The sequence below is a fragment of the Pelodiscus sinensis genome, chromosome 13 (genome assembly GCF_052426305.1).
Source record: "Pelodiscus sinensis isolate ZL-2025 chromosome 13, ASM5242630v1, whole genome shotgun sequence".
Taxonomy (NCBI): Eukaryota; Metazoa; Chordata; order Testudines; family Trionychidae; genus Pelodiscus; species Pelodiscus sinensis.
Window position 1 is genome coordinate 41,145,030 of NC_143064.1, and position 26,392 is coordinate 41,171,421.

Here is a 26,392-nt window from a genome sequence, read left to right on the forward strand (position 1 = left end):
GCAGACATGTGCAGGCACCACTGTTGCAGCGTTTGCAACTCTGGCTTTACAGAGTGCTCGCTTCTCTTGTGCTATGGTTGTCCTTCTGGCTTCAGATGTTTGACAGCCTTGGTGGATCAGCATGCACCATGTCGATCGGTCTTGTGCCAGGGTCTCCCAGGAGGTGGTGTCGATTTCCAGGGACTTGAGAGAGGCTTTAAGCATGTCTTTGTATCTCTTCTTTTGTCCCCTGTGCAATCGCTTTCCTTGAGACAGCTCACTATAGAAGAGCTGTTTAGGGATGCGATTGTCTGGCATCCTTGCAACATGCCTGCCCAGCGTGTCTGGGCTTTCATCAGCAGGGTGTGAACTGACGGCAGGCCTGCTCTAAGAAGGACTTCTGTGTCTGGCACCTTATCCTGCCACCGGATCCTCAGAAGTCTGCGGAGGCAAATCGTGTGGAAGTGGTTCAGTTGCCTAGCATGCCTCCTGTATACAGTCCAAGTCTCAGTGGCATACATCAGGGTAGATAACACTACTGCTCGATAGACTTTAAGCTTTGTAGCAAGGCTTATTCCACGGCGGTCCCACACTTTGGTCAGCAGTCTGCCGAATGCAGAGCTTGCCTTGGCGATTCTGCAGTTGACCTCGATGTCAATTGTCACTGCGCAGGAGAGGGTGCTGCCAAGGTATGTAAATTGGTCCACTGCTTGCAGCTTTTGTCCCTTCACTGTGATGGTGGGCTCTTGATGTTGGGCTTTCGGAGCTGGCTGGTGCATCACTTCGGTTTTCTTTGTGTTGATGAAAAGGCCAAAGTTGTTGCACGCTGCTGCGAATTTGTCCATGCTGGCTTGCATTTCCTACTCTGATCCAGCATTCAGGGCGCAGTCGTCAGCAAAAAAGAAGTCTCGTAGCACAGTCTCCTTTATCTTGGTGACAGCCTGGAGTCTTTGCAGGTTGAACAGTTTCCCATCGGTCCTGTATCTCAGGCTGACTCCCAAGGAACTGTTCTGAAAGGCGTCTGACAGCATGGCTGAAAACATTATGCTGAACAGGGTCGGTGCCAGCACGCACCCTTGCTTGACGCCGTTTGTGATGGGAAAAGCCTCTGAAGCTTCTCCGTCGTCCAGAACACGAACCGTCATGCCATCATGGAACTGACGTACCATCAGGATGAATCTGTCAGGGCACCCAAACTTCGACATGATGCGCCACAGACCTTCACAACTGACAGTGTCAAAAGCCTTGGTGAGATCCACAAAGATGGTGTACAGTTCACGATTCTGCTCTTGACTCTTCTCTTGGAGCTGTCGGGCTGCGAAGATCATATCCACAGTGCCACGCTCTTTGCGGAAGCCGCACTGTGTCTCGGGTAATAGACCCTGTTCCAGGTGGTCAATCAGGTGATTCAACAACACTCGTGCAAGGATCTTGCCTGCGATGGAGAGCAGTGATATTCCTCTATGATTATCGCAGACTTGTTGATTTCCTTTCCTCTTGTAGAGGTGTACGATGGACGCGTCTTTTAGTTCCTGAGGAATAGATCCTTGATCTAAATGGAGAGTAGAGTGCCTCCTGTTCTAAACCTTTTTACCTTTATGCTCACTGATTTTTTTTTCATGACAGAGCGCTACTAGCAACATATTAGAAATGCACTGACATAGGAACAAGTCTTGTGCAAACCCAAAGAGTAAACATGTAATTTACATTCTCTTCATAGTCACTGATCTACCTGGCTCCAACTTGCCTTGTCCACCCACCTCCTCAATATCTCTCCTAGTTGTGTTACTGGGGACTGTCTCTTCAAGAATAAGCTACCGACATGCTACAAAGCTCTTATTTTGGACACCCCTTTTGAACTGGACATTGAACAAAGCAAATCCCTTTCAAACTTCTAAACATTGGGTCATCCTGAACCAACTTTTAGGTTGGACATTAAGAAAAACTTCCTGTCAGGGTGGCTAAACACTGGAATAAATTGCCCAGGGAGGTTGTGGAATCTCCATCACTGAAGATATTTAAGAGCAGGTTAGATAGACATCTATCAGGGGTGATATAGACTGTTCTTAGTCCTGCCATAAGGCCAGGGTACTGGACTTGATTATCTCTCGAGGTCCCTTCCAGTTCTAGTGTTCTATGATTCTATCACTGAATACTGTATGGCAACACAATGGAAGTTAATTACCTGAAAATGTAGAAAATCTTCCTCGCTGCAATGGAAGTGCTACACAATGGGAAATGTGGCTCACACTGCTTAGAATACTCAACAAGGATATCAACATGCCTATCACCAGGACTGGTTGACTTGGAGATGTTTACATTGCCTCCAAACAAATGCTGGCAGTTCAAATGTTAATATGCATCAGTGGGGTTATTTCAATGACCCAGACACACATGACTTTGGTGAACCATTAATCATGGAACTTCTGTTGGTCTACCAGCTCCTGGAAGAACCATGCACCTCAGATGAACTTGTAGTGGGATTAAATCGTAATAAATTTGATCAGCAAAAAAAGAACCTTTAAACTAATAAAGAAAGAAATGGATCTATTACAAACACAGTCTTTGGCATTGTGTAATGAATATATGATATTAAGTAATCTAAGGACACCTCTAAGGAAGTTATTGATACAGTCCGCTTACAACAGCATAATCAATATGGAGATCAGTGTTTGAGTCATGAGTACTAACAACAAGAAAAAAATTGAGTGTCAATATGCTTAAATAGAGAAGGTGGCTTCCTAAGTTCAGGGGTATCAAAGGTTTCATGTAGCGTTTTATACAAGGAAATCTGATTTTTAAAAAAATCTTTTCTGGTCTCAAACAAAATTAGGACTACAATAGCCAGAGCTAATTTTCAGGGTGAAACCTCGTAGAAAGCAATTAAGATTATGAGCACGGACTGGAACAGCATATTCCCAGCTCTATCATCAGTTTAAAGGGGATCTCTCAGTATATAATGGAACTTTGTTTAAGAGGCACCAAGACAGTGATTTGAAAAGTGTTACAGAAAAACATTAGGGGAAAAGAAACACACATGAAGGTCATTTAGAGATTGAAAACCTAAGAGGAGGACTGGAGATGTTTTATTCTGGCCTCAAATAAACAGTGGCATTGATGAAGCTGTTAAGATTTGTGGCATATGCCAAAAATACAAGCTAAGTCAAGTGATGGAGTCCACGTTGGAGGCATAGGAAAAACTATCCCCTGGGACAAAGTAGACACAGATTTTACTTTAGTAAACTGCACCACTGCCACCATGCACATTTCAGAGGGGTCGCCGAGTTAGTCTGTATCTGGAAAAACTTAAAAAACAACCAATAGTCTAGCAACACCTTAAAGCCTAACAAAATATGTAGATGATATCATGAGCTTTCATGGGTGTAACCCACTTTTTCAGATGACTGGAGTATTGAAAGTCCAGATCCAAGTCCAAGTAAGGGAGGGCGGGGGGGATGGGGGAGGAGAAGGGGAGAGGGAAAAAGTGAATTGGATTGTTTAAGTCACAAGAGGCTGATAAGAACAATTTGCACTTCTTTAAGTACCCATTGGTTGGTTGGTTGGTTAAGTTATTAGGATGTGGAGGGTAGTGTGCGAGCCAGCCAATATCTTTATTCATTCCTCCCTGTGACTTTGAGATACATTAGTCATAACCACATCAGCCACTACATCAAGGGGTCATTTAACTGCACATCCACTAATGTGATCTATGCCATCAAATGCCAGCAATGCCCCACTGCCATGTATATTGGCCAAACAGGACAGTCTCTACAGGAAAGAATTAATGGACACAAATCAGATATCCAAAAAGGCAACACACAGCAACCTGTTGGAGAACACTTTAACCTTCCTGGGCACTCATTAATGGATCTGAAAGTCATAGTGTTGTTTCAGGCCAATTCCACAAGCCAAATACACAGGGAAGGGTTGGTACTTAACTTCATTTACAAGTTTGATTCCTACCAGGGAGGAATGAATAAAGATAAGGGCTGGCACACTACCTTCCGCATCCTAATGACTTAGCCTCTCTATTATCACAAATAATGGATGAAATGGCAGTGATGTCATAAGGGTTAAACCTGTGGTCATATGAGATTGTCACACCCAACACATATATGCTATGGGAGAAAAGGGAAGTTGAGGCTACTATTGCACCTGTGAAGGTGTAAGGCAGGTAACAACCACAGCCACTGAAGAAAAGGGAGTCCCACACTGAGACACAGAGATGTGGAGCACTTTGAAGGGCTGAGTCCTCAAACAAAGTCTGGCAGTGTGTGTTATGAAGCACTTGTTCTTATGCACAGCCAGTTGGAACTAGACTGAGAATAAAACAGATGTCTTTTAAGCACAATGAGCACAAAGGGATCACTAAATGCATCATATTTTCCACTCTACACTGCAGCTCTTCCTGCTGAACTTAATGTCCCTAAAGATACTGAACATATCTCCTTGTTAGGCCTCAAGTAAAATTCAAGAAGGAAGAGTTAGTACTTTTAAAAAAATGTAAATACAAAATGTGCATCCCAAATCCATGCATATGGGTCTAGACCTTGTTGGCCTATTGACTGTAGACTATGACTCTGTAGACTATAAACACTGTGACAGAAGCATACTCAGCCCCAGTTTTGCCAATGCACGCGTAGGGCACGTCTACACAGCAGGGCTAAACTCGGAATAAGCTAGTCAGCTTGAGCTATGCTAATTGCGAAGCTTAAGTCAAAGTAGCTTATTTCAAATTTGGGCACATGTACACGAAATATTTCTTATTTCGAAATAGAGCACTCTTCCTCCAACTTCCCTTAAGCCTTGTAAAATGAGGGTTATGGGAGTCAGAGTAAGAAGTCCTCTGGCTTAGGCTATGTCTACACAGCACTGACATTATGTCGAAATAACTACTTGTGTGTAGAGGTGCACTTTGTTATTTCAGAATAATGTCAGTTAAGGCTGCAAAAATGGGCATATGGGCATTATTATAATTGATACAGATGTGTTCACTTCTGTTCATCCAGGCACCAAGAAGCTCAGGGAAATTTTGATAGTTCATATTCTGTGTGGCATTTTGGGCAAAGGATGGTTGAGCTGTTGAAAAATGGAGAACAGGTGCGATTTGGCTAATGAGTTAAGGAAGGCGCATACTAATAATAAATGAGCATGTTTTGTAGGGTAAGAAAGGAAGAAATTGTAGGTTTTGTTGGTTTATCAAACTTCAAATAGAAAGATGTCAGTTAATCAAAAGCTGCTACGTTCTTTGATACAAAAACGGATTTCTTATGTCCTCTCATTTAGATGAGAAGAAAAAGTTGACTTCTGAGCATCTAACATTTTCTATAGACAGACATCAGACTCCCACAAAAGTAAAATTGTTAAACTACTCTGCTTGTGTTCAGAGAAAGGGTTTGCAGTTATGAAATTACCGTGACATTACTGCCAAATTAGAGCAAGAGACAGCATATAGTAACGAAGGCCCTCTTTCTGAAAGCACTCATGTCCATGCTTAAGTATATAGATGTGAATATATCCATTGAAGTCAATGAGACTACTCATGTGAAGATAAGCATATACATAAGCATTTATAGGCTTGGACCCTATTACCGCAGTATCTTCATAAGAAACTGATGAAAGACGTTTAATATCGAACACCATTTTTTACTTTCTCTACTGTAGCTTTTAGTAATTTTTTTTCTAAATCAAATTAGTGCAGTTATACATCATTGGAACACGGACGCATGCACTTGAAAAAAATGTTCTTTTGTCCTCTCTCTTATTAGCAGCAAGAAAAGCAACAAGAGACAACTTGTGTATTAGTTAGAGGCACAGAGATTGCTACGTGCCACACTGTGAAAAACAATTTTAGGCTGTCCTGAAGGTACCATTAAAAATGATACAGCTTGAATCATAGAAATGGAGGCCTTTGGAAGGCACATCAAAAGGCCATCAAGTCCAGTTCTAGGCATTGAGACAGAACCAAGTAAACCTAGACTATCACTGACTGTTGTTTAGCCAGCCTGTTCTTTAAAAAATGAGAGGGCTTCCACATCATCCCTTGGAAGCCTATTCCAGAACTTAACTGCTGTTGTAAAGTTTTTCCTAATAGATAACCCAAATCTCTCCTGCTGCAGATTAAGCCCATTTCTTCTTGTCCTAGTTTCTGTAGACATGGAGAACAATTGATCACAGTCCTTTCAGATAACAGTCCTTAATATTTGATGACTTACCAGGTTCCCCACAAGTATTAGTCTTTTCTCTAAAATAAACATGCCCAATTTCTGAACCTTTCCTCATTGGTCAGGTTTTCTAAGCCTCTTATTTTTGTTACTTTTCTCTGGACTCTTTTTCTCTCTGTCTTTCCTAAAATGTGGCACCCAGATCAGGACAAAGTAATGTAATTGAGACTTGAGTAGGAGGGACAGTTACCTCCCATACATCTCATATAATACTCGGTTAATACACCAGAGTGTAATATTATCCATTTTCACAATTGTACCACATTGTTGCCTCACATTCAGTTTCAGAGGGGTGGCCATTTTAGTCTGAATCTGCAAAAGCGATGAGGAGTCCTCTGACACCTTATAGACTAACAGATTTATTGGAGCATAAGCTTTCATGGGCTTTCAATTTGCAGATGAACTGTAGCTCAGCAGTTTCTCTTTGAAGTCTGTTCTTCTCAGACAGAAACACCTACAAGATTTTCATTAAGAATTCTTGAAATTACAATACCTGCCTGAGGAAGTGAGGAAATGGATTAACAGAGCCAGATGTGTACCCAGAAGCCTCCTACTACAAGACAAGCCCAACAAAGAAACCAACAGAACACCACTGGCCATCACCTACAGTCTTCAGCTAAAACCTCTCCAACACATCATCAGTTATCTACAATCCATCCAGGATAATGATCCCTCACTTTCACAGGCGTTGGGAGGCAGGCAGCCCTCGCTCACAGACAACCTGCCAACCTGAAGCAAATTCTCACCAGCAACTATACACTGCACCACAGTAACTCTAATTCAAGAACCAATCCCTGCAACAAACCTCAGTGCCAACTCTGCCCACATATCCACACCAGCGACACCATCATAGGACCTAACCAGATCAGCCACACCATCATGGGTTCCAACACCTGCACATCTACCAATGTAATATTTGCGATTATGTGCCAGCAATGTCCCTCTGTTATATACATCGGCCAAACTGGACAGTCCCTACGTAAAAGAATAAACGGACACAAACCAGATATCAGAAATGGTAATATGCAAAAACCTGTAGGAGAACACTTCAATCTCCCTGGACACACAGTAGCTGATTTAAAGGTAGCCATCCTGCAACAAAAAAAACTTCAAGAACAGACTTCAAAGAGAAACTGCTGAGCTACTGTTCATCTGGAAATTTGATACCATCAGTTTAGGATTAAACAAAGACAGTGACTAGCTAGCCAACTACAAAAGCAGTTTCTCCTCTCTTGGTTTTCACACCTCCTCATCAGCTGATAGAAGTGGGCCTAATCCTCCCTGACTGAATTGACCTCATTATTTCTAGCCTTACTCTTGATTGGTACTCCTTTCTTATACCTGCATATTTATACCTGCCTCTGGAATTTCCACTACATGCATCTGACGAAGTGGGTCTTTGCCCATGAAAGCTTATGTTCCAATAAATCTGTTAGTCTATAAGGTGCCATAGGACCCCTCATAACTTTTTTACATTCAGTTTGTGATCCATGAAAACCCCCAGAATCTTTTCCACAGTTTTCTCACCTAGCGATTTAGTCCCTATTTTGCAGTGGAACATTTGATTTGTCCTTCTTAGGCGTAGTACTTTGCATTTGTCCTCACTGAATTTCATCTTGCTTATTTCAAATGAATTCTCAGATTGGTCAGGTCATTTTGAATGCTAATCTGGTCCTCAAAATGCCAGCAAATGGACTGAGTAGAAGACTCATGGGTTTCTCAGTCTTTTTCCTTGCTCCCATATTTAAAGAACCTTTTATTTCCTTTTATGCCACTTGTCAAGTGAGACTTATTTTGTTCCTTAGCCTTTTGTCCCTACATGCTTATGCTATTCTTTAGGCCAAATTATTAAGAAGTACATGTTATCATTTTTGTAGGACTCCTTTTTAATTTTCAGTCACTAAAGAGGTCCTGATGGAGCCATATTTGTTTCATAATACTCTTTCCATCTTTCTTTTGCATTAGGATAGTCGGCATTGTGCCTTTAATATAGTATTTTTAGGAAACTATCAGCTCATCTCAACCCCTTCATCCCTTAGGCGGGCATGTTCTTTCGGCATCCCTGTATTCCTCTCACTGAGAGGAATAAGGGATGTTCTGAAAAAGGATTTTTTTCCTGAATTTGGCCCCATCTATACGGGGACAAATTTCAGAAAAGCCTCTTTTGGAAAAAATCAGAAAAACGGTATGCAAATCGCGGTTCTCAATTTTTCCAACTTTTCTCGGAAGTATTTTCTTTCTGTGGGACCTTACATATAATTTCTTTGAAATTGTTAAAAAAAAACCTGATTTTTTAACCCCATGGTGACATCATTCCTATTTTTCCCCTTTTATTTTTGTGCAGCAATTTTTAACTGGACTGCCTCTCGCCTCTTTCTGGACCTCAGAAAAATTATGTTGTCTTAATGCATAGGGCAACACTGTCTCCCTTTCCTCTGCCCCTAGCCTGTCCTTCCTGAACAAGCTGTATCCTTTTTACTCTTCTATACCAGCCATGAGTTTTATCTCACTGAGTCTCCCTGCAGATGCCACTAAACTAGGGGGAGAGGTAGATACGCTGGAGGGCAGGGATAGGGTCCAGAATGACTGAGACAGATTAGAGGATTGGGCCAAAAGAAATCTGATGAGGTTCAACAAGGACAAGTGCAGAGTCCTGCTCTTGGGACAGAAGAATCCAAAGCATTGTTACAGGCTGGGGACCAAAAGGCTAAGTAGCGATTGTGCAGAAAAGGACCTGGGGATTACAGTGGATGAGAAGCTGGATATGAGTCAACAGTGTGCCTTTGTAGCCAAGAAGGCTAATAGCATGTTAAGGTGCAGTAGAAGGAGCATTTCCAGCTGATCTAGAGAAGTGATTATTTCCCTTTATTCGGCTCTGGTAAGGCCACATCTGGAATAATGTGTCCAGTTCTGGGGCCCCCACTATAGAAAGAATGTGGACGCATTGGAGAGGGTCCAATGGAGGGCAACCAAAATGATTAGGGGGCTGGAGGACATGACCTATGAGGAGAGGCTGAGGGATTTGGGTTTGTTTAGTCTGCAGAAGAGAAGAGTGAGGGGGGATTTGATAGCAGCCTTCAATTTTCAGAAGGGAGGTTCCAAAGAGGATGGAGAAAGGCTGTTCACAGTAGTGACGGATGGCAGAATAAGTTACAGTGGAGGAGGTCTAGGTTGGATATTAGGAAAAACTATTTCACTGGGAGGGTGGTGAAGTACTGGAATGGGTTATCTAGGGAGGTGGTGGAATCTCCATCCCTAGAGGTTTTTAAGTCTCGGCTTCACAAAACCCTGTCTGGGTTGATTTAGTTGGGATTGGTCCTGACTTGGGCAGGGGCTGGACTTGATGACCTCCTGTGGTCTCTTCCAGTTCTATGAGTCTTTGAGATGCCAGTTACATCATAAAATAGTGTATGCAGAAATATTTCCAGTTCTTTTGTTCATTTCCTCCACTTCTTTCATGTATTTATAGAGACCTAAAACTCTGAGCATCTTTGACGACTGGTTTTCCTATAACCATACTGCAATTTACCATGTACCTCTTTACATCTAACTCTTTGTTAAGGAGCCCTTTTCTGTGCTTACCACTGGGCTTTTAGAATCTGTCGCCCTTTTGAACACACTCACCAGGCTGGCAAATCAGTGTGCAATTATGGTCTCTCCCTTTTGTTCAGGTGAACCCCAATGCTTCCTAGCATTCCTCCTTCCCAGAATAGCATCCCACGCTTCAGAAAGTGGAAGCCCTCCAATTAATTCAGTCTGAACAGTCATACATTCATCTCCAGGATGCATGCATCCCTTCCAGGTCCTTACACTCAATCAAGAAGATGGATGAGAACACAACATGCATTCCTGACTCATAAACCTTCACTCCCAGAGCCCTGTGGTTATTGCAGACCTGCTAAGGACCATGCCTAGCTGCATTGTTAGTGCCCATGTGGATAAGCAGTGTGTGGTCTTGATCAGAAGAATATATACACCTCAGCAACCCTTCCATAATGTCTCAAATGGGGTCTCCAGGCAGCACATCACCCAGGACATTGTGTCAAGTCAGAACGATGCAACTCCTCTTCCTTGGTGCATCATGGCTCATCTTCCTCAGTCTTGTTCCTCACTTCTTATTGCCAGTACAGCATACTGGTTCTTCCCCATATGGACAGGGGTCCTGAGTGTGGAGGTGGAACACTGTCTGTTACCAGAAATGACCAGAAGAAACTTTCTTCTTTGTGAGCAACTGACTCTCCTTTTTCTTCTGGTGATGCTCATGTGGGTGTGCACTGTACAAGGTGACACTAATGGACAATGTTATGTTTAATGATAAAGGAAATAAAAAATGATTTTCTGCTTAGACAAATCAAGGACCCACTCTATAGTCTTAGTAATCTCCTTGTATTCCTCCTCAAAACTATCTCTACCTATAAAACGTTTTTTTACAAAGACTGTGTCCTTTTTTAATATTTTCCCCTCTCACCTCCTTTGGTATTACTTAGCTTCCAGGTTTCACTGTTTGCACCATCCCCTACAAACAGAATTTAGTGCTGTTTGCTCAGGTAATAAAGCCACTTTAAAAATGTTGGTAAAGTTAAAGAAACAGTCACCTTAGTCTTTTTCTTTATTAAAGCTTGGCAGTCATGACTAATTTGTTTTTCTGCTTTATTGGGGCAATTAGAGGACAATGGAAACTTTCCAGAAAGTCATAAGTTTTTGATAATTCCCAATGTGCAAGCAATATTTCCTCTTACCTGCCATTGGATACAGCATTGTAATGATATTAAGTACTTCCAGTTCCCCAAAGCTACACAAATCCCAAACTACCCTTTTTATTACCCCTTTTTTATTGATGATGTTTGTCATTTTATGGGATGTGGTATAATAGAGTGCAATTTAGTCACTGATGCACACAAATGTTACCTTATTGCAGTGTGTCAGCAGCAATAATCCTCTCTCAAATATGTTGAGCAGCAGCTATAAACCTTCCCCAGCCACAGGCAAGTTCTAGTGAGTGAAACCGTCAGCTGTGTGAAGAGATCTTCACAGGTTGGGCTTTTTAATATACATATTCATCAAAATAGTAATAATTAAAGTGCAGAAGTAGATACGTTCTTAGTATGGCCCAAAGAAAAGAAACATTAGAGTATCTGTGTTTTCAAAACACTTTGATCTCTTTTTAATAGTCCCATGTGCAAAACTGTGAAGGAAGACTTGAAGACCAGATGTTGTTTGCATCTCAGGGAATGAGTGATTAGACCAGAGGCCCTGGAGTGAGTAAAACTGGGGTGAAATCTTGACACAACAGAAGCAAAATTTTACACTACCTTTAACAGTTTCAGAATTTCACTTCTGGGCTCTGTGGATCAGAACCCACTCCCAAGAAAGTCAATGAAAGTTTGCTTTTGACTCCAACAGAAGCATATCTTATTGAGTGTCTGATTCACTGTGTTAACTGGATAAAAGTTAACTGGATAAAAGCTACAGCAAGTAAGTGCACAAAATAGCCGCTTTTGTTTGAAACTGACCATATTTATTTTTCTCCCTCATTAGAAAAACTCTCCATATTCCTGAAAAATTGGAGTTAGTCATGATACAAGTTACAGAGCTGGCTTTTTCACTTAAAAGTATCTGAATTAATTTACTTTGTTGTAATTTACATTTGGTAGTACAAAGGGAAAAGGCAAATTACCCACTAAAATCTGCCTCTACACAGGCTAACACCATAAACTATCATCATAATTTGCAGGAGAAATACCTCCAAGAGCCAATAGTTCTAGGTGTGGCAGAAAAGCAAAGGAGTCCCTACAATTAGTGTTGTGGACTAAGCACAGAACTAGGAACCAGGCATTAGAGGATTATAATTTTGAGTCGCTACATAAATGACTTTGTGGCCTTGGAAAAATGAGGATGTCTTTCTAAAAGTCTTCCAGGGGCATTGTCAAGATTACCGAATATTTGTAAAGCTCTTTGATGTTGCAATGTCATATTCAAAACAAACTTGCTAGTTTGTATCATCTTTTTACATTTATTTTCAGCATCACCTTCAGGGGTAAGTGCTCGAGCATCAGAAAAACTCATTTTTAGGAGAAAGCAATCCATGTAAGATGATAAAATTATCGGCTGCTTCTAAAAATCTCATTGCACAAGGAATATGACACAAAAATATAACTATGCTACCAGATGAAAACAGAGCTGATGCAAGATGGCTGAAATCAAATATTTCAGTGAAAAAAAGGGGCACCCTGTACCTAAGGGAATTTTTGGAGTTAATAAACTGCTGTTGCCATCTACCCTAGCTTAGCCCTTCTCTCAGTTAGTAGCATTGAAATCTGTTCACTTGGCTGGATTTTTTTACCAGGAGAGCTCATGGTGGAGGAAGCCATTGCAGTTTTTTAGATTGTTCATGTATTTGTCATAGAATCCTAGTGTTGGAAGAGACCTCAGGGGGTCATTGAGTCCAACCCTCTGCCCAAAGCAGGATCAACCCAACTAAATCATCTTAGCCAGGGCTTTGTAAAGCCAGGACTTAAAAACCTCTAGAGATGGTAACCCATTCCCTAGGTAACCCATTCCCGTGCTTCACCACCCTTCTCGTGAAAAAGTTTTTCCTAATGTCCAACCTAAACCTCCCCCACTGCAACTTGACACCATTGCTCCTCGTCTATGTCAGTGTCTGAATTATTTTTCTTTTGTTCCATACCTTTATTTGTAAAACAGTGCCTTGCTTTGCATATATGAGGAATAATAATAGAAACTATGGGTAAGTTTACACAGCAGCACTATTTCGGGATAATGTCCAGAATCCCAAAATAACATTGTGTGTGCATATTTGAAACAACAGGCATCTTATTCTGGCTTCCTGTAAACCTCGTTTCATGAGGAACAAAGAAGATGCCAGAATAGTGCTCTATTTTGAAATTTGGCACTGTCCATCTCAAAATAAGTTACGCAATTTGCGTAGCTCTGATTTTGTAGCTTATTTTGAGCAACATTAGTGGATGTACCTTATGTGAATGTAAACTACTGTCATTCCTCTTTTTAAACTGTCCAGATGCATCTGTAAAATGTAGCTGTATCTAGGATGGAGAGATGTAGCCAGTCAGACAAAAATGGGAAGCAGCCTGATAGAGGAGGATGAAACTTTGGCCAAGCATGTGGGAATATTGATTCTAATGTTATCTTGGCTCATCTTACATGGATTGCTTTCTCCTAAAAATGAATTTTTCTGGTGCTTGAGCACTTACCGTGAAGGTGATGATGAAAACAAATGCAAAAAGATGATAAAAACACATTTAATATATTAGACACATCCTGATGCTTGTTAGTCTCCCTCTGTGCATAATGACCGTTTCTGGCAGGCTACTCTAGCCAGCAGTGCTTGGCCTGAGAAACTGAAAAGCACTTAGTTTCCCCCCTGGGACTGGAAACTTCAACTCCCTACTCTCTACTGGCTCTAGGCTTTGAGACATGATTCCATTCTCTTAAATTGCAGCGCTGCTGAAATTCCACTGGGTTATTCTTTATTTAAATTCTCATTAAGAGAGGCATGGGTAACATTACATTTACAGTACACTTTCCCTAGAAACTGTACTTTGAAATCCACCTGTCATAGATAAGCAGTTCTTTCATTAGCTCACAAATGCCAGACAGAGAATTTGCTTGATAACCACAGGTTTACTGTTATTTAACAAATAATAATAATAATTATTGTTATTATTAACAACACAGATAAAATTATTTTCTAAAATATAAAAGGAATTATACTTATAGTTGGTGTCTGAAGATTATAACTTATTACTGGAGGAGAAGACAGTTGAACATTAAGTCATCTTGTCTAATATAGTTGCATGCGATATTCCAATCCCAGTGATTCACAGTTTGACCTTTTGAGGGTGATGGGACAAGTTGTTAATTCAAGTTACGGAAATCTCAAGAGAGAAAGCTATGTTGCTTAATATTTTAAATCATATTCCTTTGCATATGGCAGTTGAAGGGCAGGATAAAGAATAGAGTGCTTGAAAAAATGGAGCTAAAAAAATCTTTAAACCATATACAAGTTAAAGAACTAGCTACAAAGAGGAATTATTCCTCAGGCCTTTTTCCAGACTGAGTTGATATTGATCACGCCACAATGTTGGGATCCCAAATCTGCACCAAATTAGTTTCCTTCAAAGTGAACTACTGATACACTATTTAGAGGTGATTAAAATAATATGTTCTTTTAAATTGATGCAATACAAGGAAAGATTAAAATATGGATAGTTTTTTTTTTAAATGAAAGATTTCTTTTTAATTAGGTGAGTGATCTGATAGTCCCCCATTGTTGATACATTTTTATACACAAGAAAAATTGATTAATCTTGATTCAGTGTATGTTATTTACCATTTTCTTAGTACATAAAAGTCTTTCCAGGTACTCTGCTGAGGAAGAATATACAACAAAAGTAGGTCATCACACCTATTTAGTCCGGTGCTGCAGCAAATGAGACACAGGAGTCCCCATACCCATTATTTTGAGAGAGTTCTTTTTCAGTAATTAAGGGTTTAATGTTCCTCACTACTAACTGTGTTCTGTTGTAGTGGCTTACTATAAATGAATTGGATGTAGAGGGAGGACATTAATTCCATATGTTATGTGTAAAGATAAAGCACTTTGGACTGAAATTACAACTCAACCTACAAACTAACCAGGCATGCCCCAAGATTCCACAGCATCCAGACATATTCTTCTTCTATTCATTAGAACTGGGCATCTGGAAATCTGAGCTCTCTGTCTCGATAGCCTTTGGGCAGGTCTCAGGCTGTTTTCAAAGGTACCAGGAAGTTTGGTGTCAAACTCCCAGTAACATTCAATGGGATTTAGGTCCCTAAATCTGGTATAATCCTATCTTTAATCTTCAATTCAATAAAGCTCTTGTTTACCTGGTTAATTTTAAATCCTGTAAGCATCCTCTTTACACATTAAAATGTAGACATACATTCTGGGTCTACATCAAACTCATTTATATTATTAGTTATCCACATTCTTCAGGTTTCTCACTTCCCCTCCCCTTTTTGTCGATCTCATTGCTACTATTTTTATTGTCACTGTTATTATTCTGATTATTAATGCTGCTGTTCTTCCTACACACGTTGCCATGCCAGCCACAGAATATTCTGGCTCCACCATTTCCCATGGTGCAATCAGGTTACACCTTCAAAAAGATGCCTAACAGACTTGCCTTCCCCATAGCATTTGGTGACTGACAACTCAGATCATCCCACAACACAATCCAATGCTTTGCCAACCTTAGGCCAAATTAGGAGAAACTGCCCAAGGAAACGGCAAAGCAGACATAAGAAACCAATTTTGAGACATGTAATACTGCACAAAACCATTTTAGCATCAGCTGAAAACAGTGCAATGCACATTAAAATTGATGTTGATTAAAGCAAGATCTTGCTGACAACACACAATATATGACTTCATCAGTGATAAGGACTGAGATCTGAGTGGATAACAGTGCAATCCATGTGCTAGGCTATTGTGTCCCTCCAGGGTGCCTGGTACATCACAGACCCAGATGGGACAAGGCGGCAGATGGCACTACATTCAACTTCTCATCAAACATCAAATCCAAAAGAAGTGCCTCAGGTAAGACAAATTAATTTGAATTCAGACATCTAACAATAGAAACCTGAACCAAAGCTAACAGATTTCATACTCATTTACAGGCCACCACAGACTTCTGGATTCATTAAGGAGCTCACAGAAACCTTGTCAGCAATGGTAGGGATCTCTCAAACTTGTCATCCTGGGCGATTTCTACTTGCATGTCAACAAAACCATAGATGCAAAAGCTCAAGAAACAATCATCTAACCTGATTCCACTGGACTTTCCTAGGTCAGCTTTGGTGCAACCTATCTAGCCAGTTACATCCCACATGAAATCTTCTGCCTAGATGCCAATAGCTAAGATATCACAACCTAGACACTATCTTGGACTGACTAGCACCTCATTATGACAGCTGTTAGAGCTTTTGCAGCTGACAAGGTGACCATAAGCGCCTTTATTAATCCAATAGTCTGTGGCCTATAAACAAGTATGAAATCAGTATCCAGCTCCCAAGCTACAAGAGCGACTGGTGATTCCAGTTTGACTACAAAGATTTATGGACTCCGCCAAATTCCAAAGCATGCTGGACAACAGCCATCCACCCACAGTGCAAGGAATCACAATTTTGGGGAATCATAATGAACCTTCCTTTCTGTCTTTGCTGAAGTTGCTAAATCCTTCCCCTTAGAGATGTGCGTGACTGTGAAATGCTTTATCTGCAGTATGTACAGCCTATATCAGAACCAATCACACACAACCCAGAAGAGCTATCATCCTACTTCAGGACATATACATCTGGGAAAGTTTCTCTACCTGGTCTACCCTACCTGTATCCACTTAGTAGCCCACTGGTGTTCCCAGGGTTCTTTGTGTTCAATCATCAAGGAATTCTGGACACCACAGAGGAGTTACAACCCATGACTTCTGACTCTGACCCATGTTCTCCTGGCTTGAGAAAGTTATGAGCAACTGTTACCTCTCATGACCTAAATAGCCAGTGACTCATTCATAGAAAGAATCTTTCCCTTCCTCTTTCAAACACCCAGTAGTCCAATCACAGAATAAATTGACCCTGGATAAATCAGTTTTAGCCAATTAGCAGAGTGTCAAACCTCTCAAGCTCAGAAAAGTCAGCCAACGGCCAAGTAAGCGTTCATGTCATTAAAGCTAATGCCTTAGACTCCCCATGAGCTGGTTCAGGCCAGGATATGGGACTAAAACCATTTTAGTAGCACTGATGAAAAGTTTCCTCCCATCAATGGAAAGAGAACAGACATCCATTCCCATTAGCCTGTCTTTCCTGATAGTGGCAATGGGGGTGCAGTGTTATATGCTATTTTCTTCCTAAAGGAAACCACCAAATAAATATTGATGGGAAACTGCACCTCCCCTGCTGGACACTTTGCTTGTGGAGTCCCATCTCACCTACTCCTATCTTCATGCAGCCAGAACATGTGCTGATAGATGATACAGACTCAAGTGCCTGCAACATGCAGATGAACACAATACTGATTATTCTTCACCACACACAACCATACTATCACCACCCACATGGCCCTGACCTTTGGCGAAATTAGCCCATACAACAAAAGAGATGGCTGAAGCTGAACCCAAAAAGACAGAGACCAGGCTGGTGGGCACTGGCAGATTTTGGGTGAAGGCACAACTGGTCAGTTCAGTCCATTAACAAGCACTTTTGGATTTCACACGAATGTTGCACTCTCACTTGGTAGAAAGTATTATTCATGAATACTGCTATCTCTGCTTGGCTAGGAGATTGCACTGGAGCCTTTAGGATGACCTTGCCTCTCTTGTATATGCTTTTGTCACCTCGCAACTGGACTAGAGCAATGCAATACATGGGTCCTGAAATCTTCAGCCCTCAGAAAACTCCAACTGGTACAGAATGCTCCAGTATGTCTCCTCAGTAACATGGGCAATTGTGAGCACAGCAAACAAGTAATTCACTCTGTCCCAGCATGGGACTACTTCCTCTGGTCAACGCTCACTCAGGCACCAGTCTACCTTATCATCGTGAGTGGATATATGCCATTTTTGGCAGCTGCCCTCCCTCCTTTCCCGTTGTCAATGTCCCTATGTGCTCCCCACAAGTCCCGAACCCCACACAATTAAATCTCAAGTCTCTTGGACAAAGTCAATAGTCCTAAATGTTTACTTGGCCCACTCGTAGAGGGTAGGGGGGACTGGTCCCACCCCCACTCCAGTCCCCAACCCAGGACCCTAAGAGCAGGGATATCGGTCCACTGCTCGGTTTGTTGGGACTCGTCCCATGACGCACCAACCTGCGGGCTCCAACAAGGCCTTACCCATGGCCTGACATCTGTTTTACACCCTTCCTGGGTTACTTCCTACCCCCTTCGTCACGTTGGTCCGTGGTTATACCGCTGGATGCGTCTCGCCCCGGGATCTCATCTGGCGCCATCAATTCTCCTATCTCTGGGCCCACCTGGGGGTCAAGAAGCCTTTACCCATTGTGAAGGAGTCACCAGTCCACTGCCCATCTCTCCACCCCATACAGCCTGCGTCCTGCTGAGGCCAACTGTCCACAGTCCTCACCTCCAGTCCATCACCCTTTGCTGCAGGGGCCTACACCTTTTCAAAGCTGGCGCCATCCCTTCGGGACACCAGTGCAGGTGCTGTTCCACTGGCTGGCAAGCCGGCCCCAAGTGCTTCTGCGCATGTGCCGGTGGTGGCCAGGGAACAGCCCTGGTACCTCCATACGGGAGCGGCTCTGCAAGCCCAGAGTGCCTCCTCTCCCCACTTGCTAGTGCAGGGTTCGGGGAGCTTCGCCATGCGGGGACCCAACACCATGTCACACGCTCCCTATGCTATATCCCCATAGAAAATCAAATCGAGTTCAAGGTCTCAGTCTTTACCTTACAGGTATTCAATGGCCTGGGCCCAATATATCTTAAAGACTGCGTAAAGCTCTGAATGATGACTGTGGTGACAAATACACTCCTCTGGCACCGTGGACCTTTCTGCAGCCAGGGTAAAGCTCATCTGTGTGGGAGACATGCAAGGGCAGAGTTTCAGGAAGGTAGTGGGGGCAGCAGCTGTGCACTTTGGGACATAGCTTGATTTTCATCCTGTTCCCCGGAATATGAGGAGGTGAGGGGAAAGTACTTGCATTCTGTGCATGCTTCTCACACCTGGCTGGTGAGCTCCTTTCACCAGCCCAGTGTGACAGGCATGCACGGAATGGAAGGATTTTCTCCTCACTCCCTGATAGCCCAGGAAACAGAATGAAAAGCAAGCCACGTCCCAGAGCATGTGGCAGCTACCCTTCCCTCACCCTCCCAAAACTCCACACTTGGAGACACAATCTTCTCTCAAGGGCAGGCCCAAGAACATTTAATGAACATTGTTAAGACCTAAGGGCCATCACAAACCTCACCACCTTTTGCTCTTGCAAGCAGATTTCTTTAACCTTGCATCTTCTAATATATATAAGCATACAGTAACTTATTACATTGTGTGTGTGTGTGTGTGTGTGATATGACATACCATTGCACACTCATCTTCCTAAGGTGTACTGTGAAGGGAAAAACATCTTATGGCAGATGTAAGTCATAGTGCTTAATATACTGCTGGAAGAAACTTATATTCTACAGCATGACATAAGATGAGGCATGAACATGGCATAAAAACCTCTATAAATAGGAGAACAGGGATAATTATACTTCTGTCAGAGTTATTCAGAGTCTACTTTCTTTAATGTTTGTAAAACACTTTGAAATGTTCACATAGCAGACACTATAGAAAAGTGAAGTTTTATTTTGCTAAAAGTCTCAGTCTTTGCCAATCTTTAATGAGTACTCATTAGCCAGGTATGGAAAGTTACTCTTCCTCCAGTTTCAATATTTCATTATACAGTGAGGTTGAGTCTTAAAAAAGGTACCTTGTGGAGGTAACTTGAGCATATATACAATGTAGTACATCAAATACAAGGTGTATTTGGGAATATGGAAAACGGATTTAAGCAGTAAAAACAATAACAAATGCCATTTTTACAATTCTATGTTAATAAAATCCCAAATGAAAAGATAAAGGATAACTTAATAATGAGTTTAAAACAGAAGAATAGTAAGTTTTGAGTAATGTTACTCTTCAGAATATTACTTAATTCCTATTTAATGCAGAATTTAGAAACATATTCTCTGATCTCATCCATTTTCATAACAAAATTCTATTGATAGAATAGAAACAAAGAAAAAGAAAAATACTGGTTGCAGCTGCACTTACAGATAGGACTGATTGAGTGAGACTTCTTACAGGTTGAAACAAGACTTTAATGGTATTAAACCAGAGATGGCTGACTTACTGCATACAAGTGAAATACAAATTGCCCTTCACTTACCCTCTTCCTGATTAAATTTTTGAAGTATATTGAAGAAGGTTCTAAACTTTTCAAGTATTTGAGTTCCTTGTTTTTCCTTCAGATTTTACCAAACAACAGGTATCACATTTAAACAAACAGTTCACTAGGGGTGTGTCTAGACTACATGCCTCCTTCGACGGAGGCATGTAGATTAGCCAGATCGGAAGAGGGAAATGAAGCCGCGATTAAAATAATCGCGGCTTCATTTAAATTTAAATGGCTGCCCCGATCTGCCGATCAGCTGTTTGTCGGCAGATCGGGGGAGTCTGGACGCGATGCCCCGACAAAGAAGCCTTTCTTCATCGACACAGGTAAACCTGGTTTCACGAGGCTTACCTGTGTCGATGAAGAAAGGCTTCTTTGTCGGGGCATCGCGTCCAGACTCCCCCGATCTGCCGACAAACAGCTGATCGGCAGATCGGGGCAGCCATTTAAATTTAAATGAAGCCGCGATTATTTTAATCGCGGCTTCATTTCCCTCTTCCGATCTGGCTAATCTACATGCCTCCGTCGAAGGAGGCATGTAGTCTAGACACACCCTAGGTGTGGAGGCTGGGAGGTGGGGAGGAGGATCACACTGTCCTATCTCATCAGAGCTTTAAGCAGAAGTGGACATGACAACAAAGCATCAGGCATGCTTAGATAAAGAGTTATGGTCATCTATGGTTTCAGGCTGGAACTGAGTAGTTACAGTAAACAAAGGATTTGGTTTGGGTCTGGTGGGTAAGTGCTAACCAACTCAATACAACTCTACTTTCTGCCGGCTTCTTCACAGAACAGCATCAGCAGGTGTTTGCTTCTAATGTCAACTTTAGGGACAAGTGCTCATGAGTGGCAGAGTTCCAGGTACTGGAGCTTTCCCCAAGTTGCTCTGAAGCAGGATACGGCCGTTGCACCTGGCACTTCAACAATTTCTCTATTGATCACTTCAGATTTGGGAAGCTTTTTTTCCCCTGAAGATATGTCATACTTATTTGTTGCATAATAAATGATCACCAACTTGATTTTGTTCAAGGAATCATGGATTCATTTTATGTTTGCCATAACAATTTAGCAATTCTAATAAACTGAACCTAATTAAACTACAATTATGAACAAAATGACACAGTTTCCCCAGGGCTGCAAATCAAACAAATGCAAATATGCTTAGTAAAATATTTTCATGTAAACATTTCATCTTTAAAGGTGATAGTTTAGTCTTTTATATATGCTTAAGTGGTCTGTTGTGGGGCTTCCAGCTGGTTGATCTGGAAATTAGCTTGTTGACTTGCTGGACATCTCCCGCTAGCTGATGTCTCCCCATGTTCACACTCTTCCCTCTAGTCTGGACCCAGGTCACTCTTTGACCACGGTGTCCTCTTCAAGACACTGCCCTCTGGCAGTGCCCTCTCCAGTCTCTCTGCACCCCCTTCCCAGAGGGTGTTGTTTTCCCAACTGTGCACTCCAGGGTCCTCTCCTCCCAAGGGGCACCCAGTTCTTCTCCCAGAGAACACCCAGTTCCCCTGTGCCCACCTTGCCTCAGTGGCCCACTGCCAGTCTTCATCTAACTCTTGCCTCGGGGCAAACTGCAGTCTGCAATGGCCACTCATCACTGGCAAAGGAGTGTGGACCTACTGCCCCTGACTACCAGGACTGCCCCAGGAGCTTCAGACCTTGAAGTCTGGGGGCTTGTTTGGCCAGAGCTTCCCCAGCCATCCTTGCCTGCCTGCCTTCCTCAGCACTGCTCTACCTCTAGGAAGCCTCCTGCTTCCCAGGCAGCCAGGTCCCTCCTGCTCTCTAGCCAGAGCAAGAGTGAGTTTTTTTTCTTTCACTCAAGGAGCCCTTTTTCATAAAGCCCCCAGATGGGCCCTCATTAGCCAGAACTGCCTCAGCTGGGGTTTCACCCTCAGCCCTCCCTCAGGGATGGTATTTTTTGCCCTTAAAGGACCAGTGCAGGGCAAGCTCCCTGTCACATGATCCCTTTGTGAAAAAGTCAATAATTTTTGGTGCTTCACTGTCAGTATAGCCAGGCATAGTACTACAACATTTCTTGTTTTCAGAAATTCTCTGAACAAGCTCACCCCATAGTTATAACACACGCTGAACCACAGAAAGTATATTTAATGCAACATTCCAATAAATGAGTGTTGAACTGTATTCCTCAGGAAAGTGGCAGAAAGCCACATCATATTTTCTCCCATGGTACTTCCCTTTCCACAGTCAGCATCTCTCCTTTGATAAGTCATTAGAAGAGATGACATGTGTATCCTGGTACAACTAGATCCCAGGGAAAAGTTGACAGATGTTAGAGTATAAATCAGCCCTGATGCACACTGTATTGCCTCCAGAGGCATCTTCTGGTCCTCTACTAAAGGTTACTGGACCATGTATAATGCAAAAATGCAGATACAATTGTAAGAAATAAATGTAAGGTCCTGTTCTACCCCACTTAGAAAGTCTAATCTATGAATAATGTTCCATCTGCACAATGGTCAAATGTGAATGAAATTGATTTTAGATGTACAGCTTTGAGCAGCACTGACTACAGGCTTAGTGACATGAGGGACCTTGTCAAGAATCTGTACAAAATTCATGATACATGATATCTGTATAAATGTGAAACTGGGACAGTGGAAGAGTAGGGTTACATCGAGAGAAACTTTTGTATCTAGTAATCCAAACAGATCATACATTGAAGGCATTCTCGGGAAGAAACTAACAAAGTTTAGTCAAAAGAAATTTGTTGTAAGTATGTGAAACATGTCAAATGTTGCCGTGCAAATACATACCCTGGCCACTAATGTTTCTGGATGCATAAATAACATGAAAGTAATGGGGACAAAGCAGCCTTCTCCTTACTAACAAGTTTAGCTGGATACATTTTCTGCCCGGAGCCTCAACCTTTCAGCAATCCACTTTTGTCTGCAGCATCAAGTAGCATATCCCACCTGCACCTGCAATATTCTGCAGTGGCTGTAGGCTTCCTTATATCATTCTTAAGATGCCAAACATTAATCCATTGACAGCTGGCAATTCTGTAGAGGAAAGAAAGGAGAATTGTAGTAATAATATTCCACGTTTTCCCTTTCTAATGCCAAATGCTCTATGACACATTGATGCTGGTGGGAATTGATGTGTAGAGAATTGCTTTAGCCTCATAGCTCTTGATCACACTCTTGCATGTACAGTACAGTAATCATTCAGAGCAGCCATATTAGCAGAACAATAGGAAGAACCTGTGCCTGATCTGTATTTGACAGGAAGGAGACCATGTTACTGCAGCCTTTTCTTGCAGTTGTTTTTTACAACATATTGGGATCTACCATTCCATATCTTGAATGCATTGGTGAGGGTCCAGCAAAGGGCAAAAAAATGATTAGGGGGCTAGAGCCCATGACCTACGAGGAGAGACTAAGGGATCTGGTCTTATTTTAGTCTGCAGAAGAAAAGAGTGTGTGGGGGGAGGGGGGATTTGATAGCAGCCTTCAGGAAGTTGAAGGGAGGTTCCAAAGATGATGTAGAGAGGCTGTTTTCAGTAGTGAGAGATGGCAGAATGAGGAGCAATGATTTCAAGTTGCAGTGGGGGAGGTGTAGGTTCACTACTAGGAAAAACTATTTCACTAGGGCTGTGTCCAGACTCAGGGTTTTTTTCAAAAAAAGTAGCCTTTTTTTGAAAAAACTTCACCTGCGTCTAGACTGCAGTCGCGTTCTTTCGAAATTAAATCGAAAGAACGCGGCTTTTCTTTCAACGGCGGTAAACCTAATTCCACGAGGAAGAACGCCTTTTTTCGAAAGTGCTCTTTCAAAAAAAGGCATTCTTGAAAGCAAACAGAGCTTTTTAGAAAGAGAGCATCCAGACTCACTTGCTGCTTTCTTTTGAAAAAGCGGCTTGCTTTTTCAAAAGCTCTGCGTGCAGTCTAGATGCTCTCTTTCGAAAGAGGCTAGCAGTCTAGACAGAGCCTAGGGGTGTGTCTAAACTACACCCTTCTGCCAACAGAGGGATATAGATTAGGCACATCACAATTGAAAATGAAGCGGGGATTTAAATATCCTGTGCTTCATTTGAATAGAAATGGCTGGCAATTTTTGCTGATATGGCACTTTTCCGGCAAAAAGCGGCAGTTTAGATGGGGATCGGTCGACAAGGAAAGCCTTTTCCAACTGATCCCTTATGCCTCATGCAACATGATTTACAGAATCAGTCGGAAAAGGCTTTCTTTGTTGACCAATCCTCGTCTACACTGCCACTTTTTGCCAGCAAAGTGCCACATTGGCAAAAAGCGGTGGCCATTTCTATTCAAATGAAGCGCAGGATATTTAAATCCCCGCTTCATTTGCAATAGTGATGTGCCGAATCTACATCCCTCTGTCTGCAGAGGGGTGTAGTTTAGACACACCATACAAGAGAGGTGAAGCACTAGAATGGGTTACCTAGGGAGGTGGTGGAATCTCCATTCCTAGAGATTTTAAAGTCCTGACTTGACAAAGCGCTGGCTGGGATGATCCATCTTGATTGTTGCATTTTTTTGCACAGGAGTGTGGGGAATGGGATAAAGACTTCCTGCTCTGGGGAGATTCTATTGAGGGGATGGGAAGCAAAAAACAATGATCCACAGCTCAGTTCACAGACTGCTTCCCCACCACAAGAGGACACATGAAATGATCTGAAAAGAAAAGAATTCTAACTAGGGGAGGAACTTCTAGAGCCAGGTCAGGAAAAAGATAATCTCTGGCCAGAAAGAACTTTACTAAGAAGAACTGAAATAAGAACTAGGGTGAGAAATGATGATTTATAACAATTTCTCTTAGTATATTGGGTTAGCTGGCAATTGCCTGTTTCATTTTAGCTTACTAACTTACTTTGATCTGTCTGTCATCACTTGCAATTACATAAACCCTATTTTTATGCATAATAAAATCACTTTTGTTTATTATCAAACCCAGTATAAATCATTGTTACCCAGAGGAAGACAACAGCGGTGCATCATTCTCTCTCTAAGTTGGATTTATTTCGGGTTTTGGTCCCCTTGGGGCTGTACACCTGCATCTGTCAAGTCCCTGTGACTGAGCCCTCCCGGAGCTGAGCTGTACTCATTGTCTGTGTTACTGTAATGGGAGGGGCTGTTACCCCAATTCTGCATCGTTGCTGGGGGAGACCACAGGTTCTGGTTCAGCAGGACATGGTGGTGGCTAAGCCAAGAGGGCAGGTAGGAGAGCTCAGTGGTATGATCTGCCCATCAGATGACTGTCTCAAGGAGATCTCTGTGATCCACCCTGCCACAGTTATAGTTAATTTTAATAGTGATAGAGAAGTAGCCGTGTTAGTCTGGTGTAGCTGAAACAAAATACAGGACTATGTAGCACTTTAAAGACTAACAAGATGGTTTATTAGATGATGAGCTTTTGTGGGCCAGACCCTTTTTTGATCTAAGGAAGTGGGTCTGGCCCACGAAAGCTCATCATCTAATAAACCATCTTGTAAGTTAATTTTAAAACAGAGTCACTGTTAAAAGCACTTTTTTTTCCAAATTGTGCAGATGGCAAGTCTTGTGTCTGGCAATTGGTGTACTTCATCTTCCCCCATAAAACATTTTAAAAACCTGCTCCCTCTGTGTAATGTATTTGACTACTAATTGCTCCTTAATCTCTGTATCTATTATTGACAAAGCCTACATTAAAACAATCAAAAATTTGCAAAGTCAAGCACCAAAGTGTTGGGAAGTCCCAGAATACACATACACTCTTAATTAGATCCTGATGTGTTTATGCATTCTGTGTGATGAATTGATGCCTTTCATAACATGGTCACACACTATTCTGCCACAAGATCTCTCCCTCATTCAGTGCATAGGATCAACAGTGCTCACTAAATAAGCAGCTGTTCAGTATTCCTTTCACCCTCCTCAACCAACGTGTGGACTCATGCCTTACTTTCTGCACACCAATCAAATGTTACTCTAATTCAGAATTTCCTCATGAAATGTCTGTTGCCTTTCCTTAATCCTCACAGAAGGAGGAGTACCGGACACAGGTGGGGGTTGTCCTCAGCGTTTGATTTACAGGTCTGTACTAGACCCACTAAATCGAACACTAGAAGATTGACCTCCAGAGCAGTGATCTTCTGGTAAGCATAGATGTGTCCAGGCAGATTAAGGTCAGAAATCGTCCCTAATTTTGGGTGCGCAACTTAAGTTACCTAGTGCCTGATTTTTCAGCTTATTTAC